Below are 17,717 nucleotides of genomic sequence, written 5' to 3' on the forward strand. Positions count from 1 at the left end.
TTGATTTTTAAAAGGAAAGTAATAATAGTTACGTTTATATGAATACAAAACAAATATTTATAAATTATTAATATTTGGAAAATAAATAAATAAATAATGTAAATTAAATATATATAAAATATGAACATTAATAAGTGAACTAGTAAAAAAAAAGACTAAAAATGTAATAAGTAAAATGACTTAAAATGCGGTGAAAATGATTATTCAAATGAACTTAAATGCTTCTTTAATTTATTACTCAAATAACCAATTGAAATAAATGCTTCTTATCTATATATTTTTTTTTTCTGATTTTATCTATATTTTTTCTAGGTTTGAATTTATCTATATTTTTTGATGAATAGTCCTATTCTATTAAAAAATATACTACGAATACAATTCACAAAAAGAGGGTTGGAGGATACAAGATCACCCCGCAAGAGAGTTCAAGCGGCCTAAGCCAGATCTAAACACATGACATCAGCCGAAAATAGCAACTATTCATTAAAAAAAAAAAACACATATAGCAATCTCACGCTGCCAAAGCAGTGGCAGCCGAAGGGGGAGGATCTATATTGATATAAATATATCTATATAAACCAAAAAAAAACTATATTGATATAAATATATTCTATTAAAATAAATAAATTATAATATTTATTAATTATAAATACATTGTATACAATAAAACCCTAGTATGCATAATTCAATCCAAGGCATATAATGTGTTTCATGTTTGGGTGAAATGAGTTGGCATAATGAGTCAGAAATGACACCATGACCTACATTAATTTGGCGTTGATGGCCTTCACTATCAGCCGGCTGTAATTAATCAAGTTCACACTCTATACACTCTCTCCTAAACATTCTTTTTGTTGGACTCTTTTAAAGAAAAAGCAACATTGCAAAAATGACATTTGAACAACTTAAAATCTGGAAAGACCAAACCAAAATATAAGAAGAAAAGGAGGAGACAAAATCTTAAAATATCCTCAGAACAGAAGGGGAAAAAAATCTAAACAAAGAGCAAAACACAATATTAAAAATCAAATCTAAACAATCTAAACTTATTTATTATTATTCTTAAATTGTAAACTCACCAAAAATTTATATGAAACAATCAGTTCATGATGTGGAGGAAATACTTTTGCTGCAACGGTTGATTATAGATTGGAATTATTAGTTGTAAATAGTTTCCTAAATTATCTGGATACTGATACTCATATTTTAGAAAAATAAAGAAAATAATTTGAAGACCTCCCCACAAGAAGAGCTTAAATCTTTTAGAGGCGATTTGTTTGAGTAACGAGAGATTAAATAAAGTTAAAATTAATCTATCTTTACATTCACAAAAAATATATATTGTTGACTGTTATCTTATATTTTAAATTAATTTAGAGTTTACTAATTAGTTTTGGAGACGAATAACTGAAAGCATTTTAATTATTGTTGTTGATATAGTATTTGTCGATTTCATGTTCAATATTATCAATATTATTAAATATTAACAAATTTGATAATGTTGGAACATATCAGATTTAACAATCAATAAATTGTGTGATGTCAAATGGGGCACTAATAAAGTTGGACTTTGTTCTATTTTAGTGCATTTTGTGCGGAGATTAGTCTGTCCCCTAATAAAATATGACTTGGTACAACTAAGATCTATTTTTTTAAAGTAATTATTACAGACTGTCTAATAAAAAGCATACTGATGAACATCAGTTTCCATGATGTAAGCTGTTCTAAAAAATTAGATGTGATTTGAAATTGTCCTGAAATAAATGACATCTTAATAGAGGGAAATTAAGGTACTCAACAACTAAATCCTTTAAACTTACACACAATCAATTCAATACTTAAAATGAAAAATCATTCATTGTGGAAGAATAGATCTAAGGAAATAGCTACAAAAGAACTAAGATTTCAGATGTTGGTTCTTGGGCCTCGTGGACGTTATTAAAATATTTCATTCATTCAATCATTTTAATGACATTAATTATATAGAATGAATTGCACATAATAAAATACGTCTCTAGAAGGAAGGAAATTCAACTTGGGAATCAGAAGAAGAGCACTTGCCCTAAGGGAGAGAAGGGCAATCTATCAACTTAGATCCAGAGGAATCGACACACAAATATATTTGATACAATTGCTTGTTTCCAGAATCATCTGAATTGCATTCAACCCCTGCTGTAAAGCCAGTGCCCTGTTTCAATGCATCCATTATGCTGCCCACACTGTACTGTCCCCCATCTGGATGGATCCCTGCATTTTCCAAGGCACCAAGAACATCAACACTATCTTTCAGACTTAGTGCAGCTGCAAAATAATCATGTTGGTTCAATACACTCTTTGAGCATGTCCCATGTTTCTCCCATTCATGCTCCCAAAATTTCACACCGTTGCTGCTTGGACATGCCAGTGATCCCCATTTCGTGCTCATCTGATTTTTCAAATCACTTATCTGCAATGCACAATGTCCAATTTTTAGTATTATCTATTATAAAACAAATCTCTCTGAAGAGTAAGGCAAGAGTCTACAACACAATCGAAAATTGTGAACCTCTTATCTTGGAGATCTTGACTTCAGATCTACTCTAGCTTAACACATAATCATAATTAATCTCAATAAATAATAAAATAAATTAGACTTCCATAAATGCACACAATTTATACTAGAAACTATGTACTATAAGAACATGATGCAATTAATACCTGTGAAGGATCAGAGGGGCTGTTGGGATCACAGTTAGAAGGGTAACTGCCATCATTATAATTTGGCCATAGACCATGGATTGAAAAATCTGATGCAGGCTTCCCTGTGGAAGGATAGCAGCACCCATTTGATGTATCACAGTAAGATCCTGGCCACTGTACACAACAAAATTATAAAATTTTCATGAAATGTATACTTGAGAGTAATTGTTTCTTGCAGAACTATGATATTTAGATTTTATTGTATGAATTTCTCATCAAATTTGAGATAGTTTAGATGTTTTATCCTCAAGAAATATGAAGTAAGAGATGGATCATAGATTTTGATCTGAAACATTGAAGAAAAATTTCACATTCAAATCTGGATTATTTTAAACAGAAGAAATGCACTATAATTTGATATAATTTATGCAAATAATCTAGGTCTATGATATTGGTATACATTGTTTTTGGATAAGGCTGTGTAAATCCTAAATCAAACAGGATATTTCATCATTAAAAAGACAAAGTAAGAGAGGGATTATGGAATTTGATCAGAAACATCAAAAAAAAATCTCATATGGTAAAATTTAGAAACAATTCATTTTAATTACTAGATTTATTTTCAAGACACCATTTTTAAAACAGAAAATTAAAAATGTACCATGATATTTGATAAAAAGGAACAAACAATGTCAGAAATGATTTTTACCAATAATTCTGTTTACTTTACATAGACTTTATAAATTACTTTAGTTTACAAGCACAAGAAACTAACAAAATGCTTAGCACTCATTGCTTCTGAATGATGCTCACAGAGGACAAACACTAGACATTCATTGAAAGTTTTGAAAATCATCCATGTCAGCCCTTCCCTCAAACTCAAACTTGATGAAATCATCTAATTTTTTGCAAAATTAAGACCACAAAGAAAAAAAAAAAAGACTATAAAACTTGATTATGTCATCTACAAAAATCTCACACAATCATACAGTTCATGTCAAACAACTATATTTATTTTGTCCAATTTACTTTTCAAATCACATTCCACAGCAAAAAGAGCCAATTGATTGAGGTAAAACATAGGCTGTCTAAAAGAGTGATGGGGACACAACCCAAGAACAGAATGGACACAACAGAAAAGGGAAATTATATTAACTAAGAAAATAAGCTAGTACAAATAGTACAGAGAAAATAAACTTCAAAACATGCCCTAAGGGCTTACAATAGCCTAAATCTGGAGATAATTTCTCCTCTCAGTACCTCCTCTCAAACTCCACTCCGAACTGTCTTTTACAATGCCAGAAATCTCCTTAAATAGACCCTGGAGGGTTAAGGACTAGGAGTACATTCTAGAAAGTGCTAGTACATATCCACCGACCAAATAGAAGGTTCTAAAAGCTACGTTAGAAGTCGGTGCAAATTTAGAAGAATCCAGAAACGGTAACTGAACTTTCAGGAGGCATAACTTTTGAACCGTAGCTCCGATCGACGAACCGTTTACATTTTTGGAAATCTTTCAAAGCGTTCTATAGCCCTATGGACTAGCTTTGCTCGTCTCCCATTTTTTGGCCCTTTTCGAGGTCATTTAATTCCCCTAACCTGACTTCGAAGCATTCTTAGGAGGTCTCCAAAACCCGAAAAACTACAATAACTTTCAAACCGTGGGGCCTTTTGACCTGATTCTTTTTTTGGAATGCTCTAATTCACAATTACATTCATCTGGCCAATTCACATCTTCTAGGTCACCAAAATGATGGCCAAATTGCATGCTCCTATTTTTTCAAGATTTTTAAACGCACTGATAGTGGAACTGTGAGAGTTGGAACCTTTATTTGACCCAAATGGGTATCCAAAAATGTAAAGACATGAAACAGAAACTAAGTCTAAGTACATTTTTGTGGGTGACACAGGATTGCCCTTATACCTTTGGATGCTCCTGCATCAGACACCTAGGGTAGATTGAAAAGTGACCCTGTCACTTTATGGATGGTAGAGGAAATCCCAAATGGGAAACCTTAGCTGCTGAAATCCAAGTTGAGTCCTCGATCGGTCGTCCTTTCCATTTGACCAAATATTCTTCATACTGCCTATTTCTAGTACTCCTACCCACACGATGATCTAGAATTTCTTCTATCTCCTCCTTCTTAGAAGCAGGAATTGGACATGGCTCTAACACCAGCTCATCATCTGCACCATCATCATGATACTTTGTTAAATCTGTAATGTTGAAAATGGGAGAAATGTGAATACCAGTTGGAAGCTCCACTTCATATGCATTTTCTGAGTCATGTTTCTTCAAAATTTTGCAAGAGCCAAATTTCTTCATTTTCAGCTTGTTGTAAGTACCAGCTGGAAATCTTTCTTTTCGTAAGTGCCCCATGACTAGATCCCCTACTTGGAATTCCTTATGTCTTCTCCTTTTGATCAGCCCTAGCTTTATACTCTTGATTCATCTTGGTAATGTGTGCTTGAACCTCCTCGTGTAGATGCTTGATATGTTCAACAAATTCTTTCGCTTCAGCACTTGTCCTCTCCCCTTGCTCTATCTTCCTCAATTCTGGTGCAGTCCTTGGGCTATTCCCATATATAATTTGGAATGGTGATTTTCTAGTACTCCTGTTTATAGAGTTATTTTAAGCAAACTCTTCTTGTGGTAGAATCAAATCCCATCCCTTGGGCTTATCCCCAACTAAACATCTTAGCAAGTTGCCCAAACTTCTATTTACCACTTCTGTTTGACCATCAGTCTGCGGGTGATGCGTGAAACTGAATTTTAGGTCTGTTCTCAACTTCTTCCACAATGTCCTCCAGAAATACCCCACAAATTTAGTATCTCTGTCAGAAACTATACTCCTTGGAAGATCGTGTAGTCTTACCAACTCTTTGAAAAACAAGTCTGCAATATGGACAACATCATGAGTTTTGTGGCATGGAATGAAATGTGCCATTTTAGAGAACCTATCAACCACCACGAATACTGAGTCATTAACCCTTTGTGTCCTTGGCAATCCAAGAACAAAATCCATACTTATGTCCTCCCATGGCCTTGATGGAACAGGCAACGACTGATATAGACCAGTATTGTGACTAAACCCCTTGGCAACTTGACAAACCTGGCAACTTTGTACGAACTTCTTCACATCTTGTGAAATTTGAGGCCAAAAATAATGTTCTCTAAGAATGGCAATGGTCTTATCTCGACCAAAATGTCCTGCCATCCCTCCACTGTGTTTCTCCTTAATCAAATTTTCCCTCATGGAACTACTTGGAATGCACAATTGACTACGTTTGAACAACATGCTATCCTGAATCAAATAATCTAACCACTTGGTTCTATCTACAGCAACAGGCTCTTTACAAGCTTTCCATGCTTCACCAAAATTAGGATCCTTGGGGTACAAATTCTTGAGTTCATCAAACCCAACTACTTCAACCTGCATTACTGTAAGTAGTGACTATCTCCTACTTAGTGCATCTGCAACCCTGTTAGATTTTCCACTTCTATGTTTCAACACAAATGCATAACTCTGCAAGAATTCTACCCACTTCATATGCCTCTGATTCAATTTACCTTGGCTATTTAGGTACTGTAATGCCTGATGATTAGTATACAAAACAAATTCCTTTGGCAATAAATAGTGGCTCCATTTCTTTAAGGCCTGAACTATTGCATAGAACTCTTGATCATAAATAGAATACTTCTTCTTTGCATCATTCAATTTCTCACTAAAATATGCAATAGGCTTACCTTCTTGGCTTAATACAGCCCCAATAGTGCTGCCACTAGCATCACAATCCACCTGGAACACTTTTTTAAAATCTGGAAGTGCCAACACAAGCTGTTTTGTCACCTTCTTCAGCAATTCAAAACTTCTCGCAGCTGCTGCAGTCCATTTGAACTCTTTTCTATCCCCTCTTATTGTATCAGTTAGGGGTGCACATATGCCACTGAAATTCTTAATAAACTTCCTGTAAAAACTAACCAAACCATGAAATGATCTTACCTCAGTAGCAGACCTCGGAGTAGGCCATTCCAAGATGGCTTTTACCTTCTCTGGATCCATTTTGAGACCTTCAGGTGATATAACAAACCCCAAATAGACTAACTCCCTTTTTGCAAAGACACACTTCTTTAGATTAATTAACAATTTCTCTTCCCTTAGCCTTTCAAGGACACTACAAATATGCAGTAAATGTTCTTCCAAAGTCTTGTTGAAAATTAAAATATCATCCAAATAGACAATAACAAATTTTCCAAAGAACTTCTTAAGTACCTCATTCATGAGCCGCATGAAGGTGCTTGGGGCATTCGGCAATCCAAAGGGCATGACTAACCACTCATAAAGACCCTCCTTGGTCTTGAAGGCTTTTTTCCACTCATCTCCTTCTCGAATCTGTATCTAATGATAGTCACTCTTTAGATCTATCTTTGTGAAGTACTGAGCTCCACTCAAGCAGTCCATAAGATCATCCATCCTTGGCAAAGGAAACCAATACTTGATGGTTATCCTATTTATAGCTCAGGAATCTGTACACGTCCTCCACTCTCCATCCTTCTTTGGTGCGAGTACTGTAGGTACTGCACATGGACTCAAGCTCTCTCGAATCAAACCCTTCCTTAATAGCTCCTGAACCTATCTATTTAGCTCCTCTGTTTCAGTAGGAGTCATCTTGTGAGTAGCCTTGTTAGGCAAACTAGCTCCTGGAATCAGATCTATCTGATGACTGATTTTCCTTACTAGTGGCAATCCATCTGGAACATTATTAGAGATAATATCTCCAAATTCCCCTAGTAAATCTGAAACTTCAAATGGTTTTTCACTACTACCTTCTTTATCTTTTCTAGGAATCAAAGCATAGCATATATGCTGATGTTTCATGCCATCTAAAAACTTTCTTCCATCAACAAGACAAATCCTAGCACTACTACATACCTTTTCACCTTCCTTTTTCATGGGCTTCAATTTGTGGCGAACTCCATCCTTTGTCAGAGAGTATGTGTTTGCATGTCCATCATGTATTGCATGTCTATCAAACTGCCATGATCTTCCCAACAATAGATGGCAAACATCCATCAAAATAACATCACAGAGAACTTCATCATGGTAACTCCCAATTTTGAATTTTACTAAACATTGTTCACTTACCAGGACCTTATGATCATCTTTTACCCAAGAAATCTGATAAGGCTGGGGATTTTTCTCCCTCTTGAGCTTCAGCTTAGAGACCATCTCTTCTGATACCAGGTTATCAGTGCTACCACCATCAATGATCACATCACAACATTTATCCTCACACTTGCATCTAGTACAGAACAAACTCCTCTGTTGTCCTGGTTCATTCTCACCACTTAGTAGGACTCTTTCATTTACCAAGGTCTCTCCTCTTTCTACATCCTCTGAATGTGATGATTGTGCATCCTCATCCACATGAGCAACCCTAGCTTGGCCCTCAGTTCTCCTATCTGTCCTTCCTTGTCGTTGAGGGCATTCAAAGGCACGATGACCTTCTTCATTGCAATGGAAATAGGTACCACGAAAGCCTCCTCTTCCTTGTCCATGTCCCCTACCTCTTCCTCTCTGATTTTCAAAGTCTTGATCATGGGTGCGGTTGAAACCCTCATTCCTCTGGTTCCTGCTAGTACCCTCATCTTCATTTTTCTTTTGAGTTTCATTGTGGCCTCCAAATGATCTACCGCTTCCCCTTCCTCCTTGACCGCGCCCTCTTTGTCTTCCTTCAAACCTCTTATTTAGCTTCTCTTCAACTCGTAGGGCAAACTGGTATGCCTCTTCAATGCTGGTCATTCTTACCAGACTTAATTCCTCCTTGATGCTAGGTTGCAACCCACTGATATAACGAGCAACCTTCTCCTTATTTGCTTCTGCATGTCCCACTCTAATCAAGAGTCGATAAAACTCCTTTGTATATTCTTGGATTGATCTTCCTACTTGCTTTAATGCATGCATCTTCTTAAACAAATCCAGCTCGTAGTCTACAGGAATGAACTGCTTCTTCAATTTGTCCACCATGCGATCCCATCTTGTGATCTTCTCCTTTCCTCTTCTGTTTCTTTCCAATTGAACCTCTTGCCACCAGATTTTGGCATGGCCTTTTAGTTTGGCCTTTGCAAACTTAACCCTATTTGGGTCCCTGATATCCTCATACTCAAAGTATTCTTCCAGTTCATTGATCCAATCGATCAACTCATCTGATTTCAGATTTCCTGAAAATACACCCACTTCAATTGTGGGTCTTTTCCCAAACTTAGTAATGGCCCTAAAAAGCCTTTCCTCTACATGATTCAGAACTTCTCCATCAAATTCTTCTTCTGGTCCCATTACTTCTTCTTCATTGTCATCCTCACTGTTGTCACCATCGGCAACGTTTGCTCCTCTATGGAGCTCCTCTTGCAATGCCTGCACCTGCCTTTGGAGGGCTCTAACCTCCTCAGGATTAATAGCTCTGGCCCTTCCACCATGCTCTCTTCATGGAGGCATCTTCTAACTCGAACCCACAACCACACAGTCATGGTGCAAACTGCCTCACAGTCGGCGCTCTGTCTACACACTCAGGAAAACCGGCTCTGATACCACTTGATGGGGACACAACCCAAGAACAGAATGGACACAATAGAAAAGGGAAATTATATTAACTAAGAAAATAAGCTAGTACAAACAGTACAGAGAAAATAAACTTCAAAACGTGCCCTAAGGGCTTACAATAGCCTAAATCTGGAGATAATTTCTCCTCTCAGTACCTCCTCTCAAACTCCACTCCGAACTGTCTTTTACAATGCCATAAATCTCCTTAAATAGACCCCGAAGGGTTAAGGACTAGGAGTACATTCTAGAAAGTGCTAGTAGGCATCCACCAACCAAATAGAAAGTTCCGGAAGCTGCATTAGAAGTCGGTGCAAATCTAGAAGAATCTAGAAACGGTAACTGAACTTCTGGGAGGCATAACTTTTGAACCGTAGCTCCGATCGATGAATCGTTTACATTTTCGAAAAGCTCTCGAAGTGCTCTATAGCCCTATGGACTAGCTTCACTTGTCCCCCATTTTTTGGCCCTTTTCAAGGTCATTTAATGCCCCTAACCTGACTTTGAAGCATTCTTAGGAGGTCTCCAGAACCCGAAAAACTGCAATAACTTTCAAACCATGGGGCCTTTTGACCTAATTCTTTTTCTAGAATGCTCTAATTCACAATTACATTCATCTGGCCAATTCACATCTTCTAGGTCACCAAAATGATGGCCAAATTGCATGCTCCTATTTTTTTTGGATTTTTAAACACACTGATAGTGGAACTGTGAGAGTTGGAACCTTTATTTGACCCAAATGGGTATCCAAAAATGTAAAGACATGAAACAGAAACTAAGTCTAAGTCCATTTTTGTGGGTGACACAGGATTTCCCTTATACCTTTGGATGCTCCTACGTCAAAGAGAAACATGAGTCTCCCCATTGCACCAAATATTTATGCAGGGGTCCATAATCCTTTAGTGAAATGAAAGAAAGACGGCTGGATTGCAGATTTAACTACTGTGAGAGAGTCTGTTATAACATTACTTGCAGTAAAACAAATACCAGTGCACAAGAAGAACAAGACAACACAAACTCTCATTGTTTTAGTAATGAGCGTCATCTTGCAGAACAACTATGCCCAATAAGCTGGATTTACACGACTTTTATAGGCAGAATTTGGCCAGAATCGCGGTAGGCATCGCCATCAAATGCGGTAGTTTGATTGGATATTCTCTGCTCTGATGCTTTTTTATATGCTTGTTAAAAATGGCATGGCGAGGGAAACAACATGTTCATAATAATAATTACTATAGGAAAAATGGTTAAAACTCCTCTGGTTCACAGACTAAAATAGTAATCTTTTTGATGGTTTCCTGCACATTGAGCGACAAAGCTGGAGCTATTCATTAAAGAATTATGATGCTCATAAAAAACCGTCCACATGAAGTTCATAGTTACTGCTAGTGCTGATCATAAGAAATTCATGATGTTCATGAAAAAACGTCAACATAAAATTTCTCATGATATCAATCATGATGGGTATGTTTGTCAATTATGGGTGGATATCAATCATCCTGTTTTCACATTAGAAACCCCTCAAAAAACTGGTTTTGAGTATGAAAAAGGATTCGGCTACATGTCGGCTTTCCCAATAAAATGTTTGGAATTTAACGAGCATATCATGTGATCTGCATATAATTGTGAAGAAATCAAAAACTGCTTAGAAATGTGTATTATTAGAAAAAAAAATGCTTAGAAATGTGTATGATTGGATTTGAACTCATAAAATATATAACTGAGTTTGAAGTTGGAAAGGAGAATATTGAGTAGATTGTGATAAATAATTGATTTTTAATTTTTATATTTTATTTTGTATGGTAGAAGAAACTAAGCTAAATGTTGTGTAGGTGCCTATAATTTGGATTTTGTCTCTAAGTATTGATTTTTTAATTAATAAATTTTAAAAACTTCCATATTGGTTTGATTCAATTAAAGTTATTAAAGTGATATATGAAGGGTCTCATCATCTATTTGTGCAAGTAAATTATCGAGTGGTTTAAGGATACAAAATTTGTAAGCTTGAGTTTGTACTAGAGTGACAACAATGACAATGTCAAGTGGTAGAGGATTGTTACTTAGAAAGATAAAATTGGGTTTAAGATGAACATATTGTGACAATTGTGCTTTGTAAAATATAAAATTACATATAAAACTATGTTGACTTGTATTTATGACTTTCATTTGCACATTTGTAATTTCAACTCTAAATGGCATGGTTATGAATTTTTGATGTAGCCTTGAATTTCTGATTAGGGTCATTTTATTAAGCCTATTTTCATATCAATTACAATTTGAAGTCATGCAAAAAGAAAAAGAGAGAATAAAAACACTTAAATTTTTAGAAAAATATATAGAAAGTTTACATTTAAGTCTAGATTTTAGTTTTTAAGCTATCAATTTATGTTCATTCATTTTGAAAAATTAGAAATAGAATTTTGCATAATTTTAAAAATTAAAATGATTTACAAGGAAGAAGAAAAATTAAGATATATGTTTTTGAAATTAAAAGCGACCAAAACAAGGGGGTCAACCCTTAGCAAAAAAGCTAGTAACCAACACTCTACCAACAAACACCTATAGAATTAACAAGGTGCCACCTGTTCACTTAGAAAATTACAGTGTGAAAGCACTAGTAAAAGGAAGCAAAACTAACAGAAGTCTAAAAACTAACCAAGAGAAGTTGAAGACCAAAAACTAAACATAGTATCCTAAGCCTACAGAGCTTAAACACACAATAAAGTTCCAAATAACAACTGTTGGGTTAAACGGCCCAAACCAAGTCTTAGTAACAGCAGTAAACCAACAACTATGTTGCAACAGAAATCAAACAAAAACTAGGAACCTTAAGTCCCTCAAAAACATCAATTATTTTATTTTATTTTTTAAAATCTTTTCCTTTCCCAGCAAGAGGGACTCAAGTCCAGTCATCAACAAGGAACTTGCAGAGGAGCTTATTATCTTCCTTGTCCATTCCTGCATCCTCCTTCTCTTGTGCCAACAATTGGAGGGTGGTAGCCGTTGCATGTGTGACCTTCAGTGCAAATTTAGAGAAAGAAAGAAATCCCTCCTCCAAGGTTCTAACTCTTTTTTCCAACGGTGCAGTCATTTCATTACGTTCCTCCATTTTTACATTCCCTACCTTATTAGCCTGTCTAGGTCCCTCTTTAGTCTTTGTCGAATGAAATCCATCTTGCAAAACTTGAGGGTTAATAAAAACATTACATTTTTCCTTCACCAGGGAGGAAATAGTGATGGGGGAAGTGTCCACTTGTTACTTTCCTCACAAAAAGTTATGGGCTGAAGGGTGAAACTGGCTAAAACATGAGTTTCGGTGGTAAAGTCATTGCCACCCAATGCCAGGGTATTACCAATAGATGCTTGGGAATTATCCACTGAGCTCTCACTTTTCTCTTTTTTCCTCCCTCATTATCTCTCTTAGAATTAGAGAGATTTTCCTCCTCCAGCTCCCTTTCCTTCCTCTCAGAGCTCTCCTCATCCTCCTCTTCCACCCTATATCTTTTGGATTTTTGCTTGTACCTAGCCTAGGATTTAGCTAGCCTTCTCGACCTTCTCCTACCCTTACACCCTCCCTCCTCTTCTGACTCCTTAATTTCCATTGCAATAGGTTTTTCAACCTTAATTTTTTTACACCCCCTTTTATTTTCTATAGCCGACTTTGGTTTTTTCTTTTTCTTACCATCTCCATTAGGGGAGGGCCTTGGGGAGTGGATTTTGGTACCTGTGCTGGTACTCAGGGGGGAATTTCAGTTTTGGCAATGTTTATCAACCACTATAACCCTAGGGGGACAAAAGGCAAGGTGAAACTAATAGAGCCTAAAGATCAAACCTTGGTGTATAATGGTAAAATTTAGACCCTTACCCCTATTTTTCCTAACATCATATACCATATCCTCTAGGGAATGTAAGAGAAAAAAGGAATAGAAACAAAATCCATTTTTCTAAAATGATTAAGCAGAGGAAAGTGATAGTAGTAGTAAACTCCAAACCTACCTTCAAGCGTAAGGTATTTCATAATCACCAGGAAGACGTCATCCCATGGAGCTGGAAGCTTGTCCCTTCTAAATCCTCCCCTATACCTTACTGGTTCTTCATTCTCCTCAAAAAAATTACTCATACTAGCCTCATTTGCAATTTTTGTGACCTTCTGCCATTCCCCCCCCCCCCCCCTCATGGACAACCCCATTGCCATTGCAATCACTTCCTCATTAACTTGGAAAGTAATGCCATTTATTGTGACCTTGTGTTCATTCCAACTATTCACAAATCAAAGTGCACACTTTTCATCATATCCCTCCATCGCTTGCATATAGGAAAGAAATCCCCCCTCCTTCAACAGAAACTAGGTTGCCATTTTGTCTTTAAAGTTTTCAATCTTCGATGGTTCCAATCTGTTCAAATCTCCACCCATCTCCTCTTCATTAGTTTCTAACCCTCCTTCCTCAACAATTTATAGTTGAAATTCCTTTTCGTTAGGATTCTTGAAAAAGTTGGTCACCACAAACACAACAATTCTATGATTAACACCAACAGGGGTTTTAATCATCTCCCTAACGAGTTTTTGGGTTGTTTTGAAATCACAATCAAAATTATGATGGGATTCACACATACTTAACATTATTATTTTCACATCCCTAAATGCACTGACAACCTTGGTACTGAGAACTTTCGTACATTCAAAGAGAAAGTAATTCAATTTTTTCCTTGTGTTACCATTATAGCTAAGTAACTGCCACCTCAAATCACCCTTATTTATTATCTCAATTAGTATAGTACTGTCTTATCAACTTCCCCTTAAACTTACAATCAAATTTAGCATATTTCATCTTCCCAGGTATAATCTTGCCAAAATTGGCACTGACCATTATTTGCCAAATCATGCATACTTTTTGCTCCCCTCCTTCTCCTTGCCAATCAAGGCCTTCATTTCCTCCTTCAAACTTTCAAGGTTTCTCTAGCATGTCAAATTCCTTAATTGAAAACCCATGGTAGCAACAACATCTGCCGCCCTATTTGCTTCTCTATAAATATGCAATAATTGGACTTTCTCCATCCCTTCTACAATATGTCTTATATCCATAATAACATTTAGGATGTTCCAACTAGGTTTAGAGACTCCCTTCACCAAATCTATGACTAATTGGAATCCCCTTCTATGGTTGTTTCCTTTATTTGCATTTCCCTTACCAATTGCAACCCCATAGCAAAGCCATTGCTTCCACCTGATTATTACTTCCTCCTCCAAAATTCCCAGAATAAACTAGCAGCACATCTCCATTTCTATCTCTCAGCACACTACCCGCTGCTCCTATACCCCCTCTTACAACACCATCAAAATTTAGCTTTAGCTGAGTAACAGTTGGTGGTTCCCTTTTTGTTTTCTGTCTCTTTAAGACTTTAGAGTTATCAAAAAGATTGAAACCCTCTTGGATACCCCATCTCTCAGCTTTTTTTTTTCCTTTTCCACTTGGTTCTTCCTTTGGTAACTTGCATTTGGTTGTTATTATGTTTTCCTTTAATAATTTCTTCATGATACCCATGACAACCTCCTCTGGTTTTTCCTCCTCCTGAAAGATTCTGTTGTTTCTTTCTTTCCAAACATGCCAACAAATATAAGGAGGAACACATTTCCATAGGAGCATTAGCTTAGGGTGATAGAATGGACAATCCCAATTTTCCACAAATTGACTTAAACTATCCTTCAATACCCAACATAATCCCAGTTTGCCCCAAAAAAACTCCCATATCTTTAAAGTATATGGACATTTTAGAAATAGATGGGAGATACTCTCCTCTTCTCTTTTGCAAAGATAACATCTATTTGGAACCATAAAACCCCTTTTTTTCAGATTGTCCAACGTTAAAATTTTTCCATGCTAAACATTCCACCAAAAAAAATTAATTTTGGGGAGGAGATCACTTATCCAAACTTTACTCCATATTAGGGGATGCAAATCTTTCCTCCATAGATGTTTGTAAGCCGATTTTATTGTAAAGTTGCCACTAGGTGTTAAGTCCCATACCATTTTATCCTCTTGCATTAGAATTGGGATTCTTTGTGCTTCCATCAATTCTTCCAGTTCTTTAAGGAGTTGAACATCCTCTTGTGAATATGAATTATTTTGCAATTTCTTCCACCTTCTTCCTTGGTCAATATAATCCACCACACACTATCCTATCACCTCCTTCATCTTGTCCATTAGTCCTCTGAATTTTCTATAAACCAGCAGTTTTCCTCCCATCCAACTATCTTCCCAGAACCTTATTTTATGCCCATTACCCAAGATCCATCTTACCCCCTCTCTTAGTAGCCTCTTGCTTCTAATAATATTCATCCATATTTTGGAACCCCCTGGGAGATCATTATTAACAAGATTGTGTGAGAATAAGGAGTTCGAGAGATATTTTGCTTTCACGATACTGTACCAATTAGAATTTCCTTCTCCTAGTCTCCATCCTACTTTTGCAAGGAAAGCTTTATTCAGGTCTCGAAGTCTTCTAACTCCCAATCCCCCCCTTTCCTTTAGGGCCCGTTTGGTTGCAAGCGTAGGAATTGAGAATTAGAATAGAAATTTTGAATGAGAATGGAAAATGAAGAATAGGAATGGAAAAATGCAATCCAGTCTTGTTTATCCCTTGTTTGGTTATGCAAGCTTAAATTGGAATAGGGTTAACTTGCAATCAGTGCCGTTTGAAAATATTTTTGAAGATGCAATCGATGCCATTGGAAAATCACTGAAATGTTTGAAAATATTGAAAACAAAGTTCCCGCGCTCACCCCAGGTCAAAGCGGATTTGAAAATTTAATCAAATTTGAGAAAGAAAAAATGAATGCAAGAATATCAATTCCAATTATAGGTATTTTTTGGAATGGACAAAAGCTCATTTTGGGGCTAAAATGAGAATACATATTCCTATTCCCTATTCCTATTCCACGCACCAAACAAAGAATACAAATCATATTCTAATTTCCTATTCCTATTATGGTTGTATTCCAACAACCAAACAGACCCTTAGTTTGCAAACCTCCTCCCAACTAACCAGGTTTAATTTATTCTTATTTTCCATTCCTGACCATAGAAAGTTTCTCTATATTTTCTCTATTTTTTCAGCCATATTCTGATTAATCTTGAAAAGGGAAGAAAAATGAATTGGAATACCCTGGAGGGCTGCAAAAAGTAACTATAATTTACCTACATTACTCATAATCTTCCCCTTCCATCCTGCCAACTTCCTTTGCGTTCTTTCAACAATAGTGTTCCAAAATTCATTAGTCACCTCCTTAGTGGTTAGTAGTAGTCCAAGGTATATATCTAGGAAGTTGGCCAATTGAAAACCCAATATGTTCCTTATCCTCCTTTGCATATTAGCCTCAATATTGAAGAAGTAAAGCTTACTTTTAGAGTAGTTTATTTTCTGCCCTGAGCTTTCTTCATAGTTCTTAAGTATACTTTTCCAAGCCTCAGTTTCCATAATAGAGGATTCCCCAAATAGAAATGTGTCATTAATAAATTGTTGTATCGCCTCAATATTAGCGATTGTTGTAGGTTTTATTCGTTTCATACATCTTGTGTTAACCAATTTAGAAAATGATCTCCCCAACACCTCTGCCACCATAATAAAAATATAAGGAGACAACGGATCACCTTGTCTTAGTCCTCTTTCCATAGAAAAATTACCCCAAGGAGATCCATTTAGAAGGACAACATACTGAACTGTCCCTACCATCATCTTAATTAGGTTTATAACTCTATCATTAAACCCCACTCTTCCAAGCACATCATAAAGGAAATCCCACTTTACCTTATCATATGCCTTAGATATATCTAGCTTGAAAGCTATACTAGGTTTTTCATTTTTTTCCATAGAATGTATAATTTCATGTGCAGTGATCGCTGCATCAAGGATTTGTCTACTCGACACAAACCCTTCCATGGTGTTCCTATAATACTTTCCAAGAAAGGCTTAATTCTATTGACTAGCACTTTTGCAAATATCTTATACATTGTGTTATAGAGGCTAATCGGTCTAAAATCTAGTAGACTCATTGGTGTCAAGATCTTGGGAACCAAGGCAATAAAGGTTTTATTTATCCTTTTAACATCTTTCCTATTTTGAAGAAATATCTAGTAGCTCATATCAATTCACTTTTGATGACTTCCAAAAAATGTTGGAAAAATGCAAGGGGGAAGCCATCAAGTCCCAGGGCCTTAAAGGCTTTCATTGAGAAGACAACCCTTGTCACTTCCTCTTCTATGATGTTACCTAAAATACAATTATTTTCCACATCTCCAAGCACCTGTGGGGTAGTATTTATCAAACTTCTTCTGATAACATGATTTCCCATATTATTATCCTTCTTATAGGCCTTGCAAAAATATTCCACCTCATGTCTCCCCATCTCCTCTTGCTCTTTATATTCTCTTCCCCCTTCTC

General features: G+C 36.2%; 1 pseudogene across 1 annotated transcript; it reads right to left on the reverse strand.

Annotated features, from left to right (window-relative positions):
* Positions 1-1,931: 1,931 nt before the first annotated feature.
* Positions 1,932-14,821, reverse strand: LOC149535672 (ribonuclease 1 pseudogene; annotated as a pseudogene). Its single transcript, XR_016357617.1, has 3 exons — positions 14,469-14,821; positions 2,698-2,863; positions 1,932-2,446 (listed from the first exon to the last, which is right to left on the reverse strand). The product of XR_016357617.1 is annotated as a ribonuclease 1 pseudogene (transcript).
* Between the last annotated feature and the right edge of the window lie 2,896 nt (positions 14,822-17,717).

This window comes from Cupressus sempervirens, chromosome 10 (assembly GCF_028749045.1).
Source record: "Cupressus sempervirens isolate cs-2001-9-10 chromosome 10, ASM2874904v1, whole genome shotgun sequence".
NCBI classification, from domain to species: Eukaryota; Viridiplantae; Streptophyta; class Pinopsida; order Cupressales; family Cupressaceae; genus Cupressus; species Cupressus sempervirens.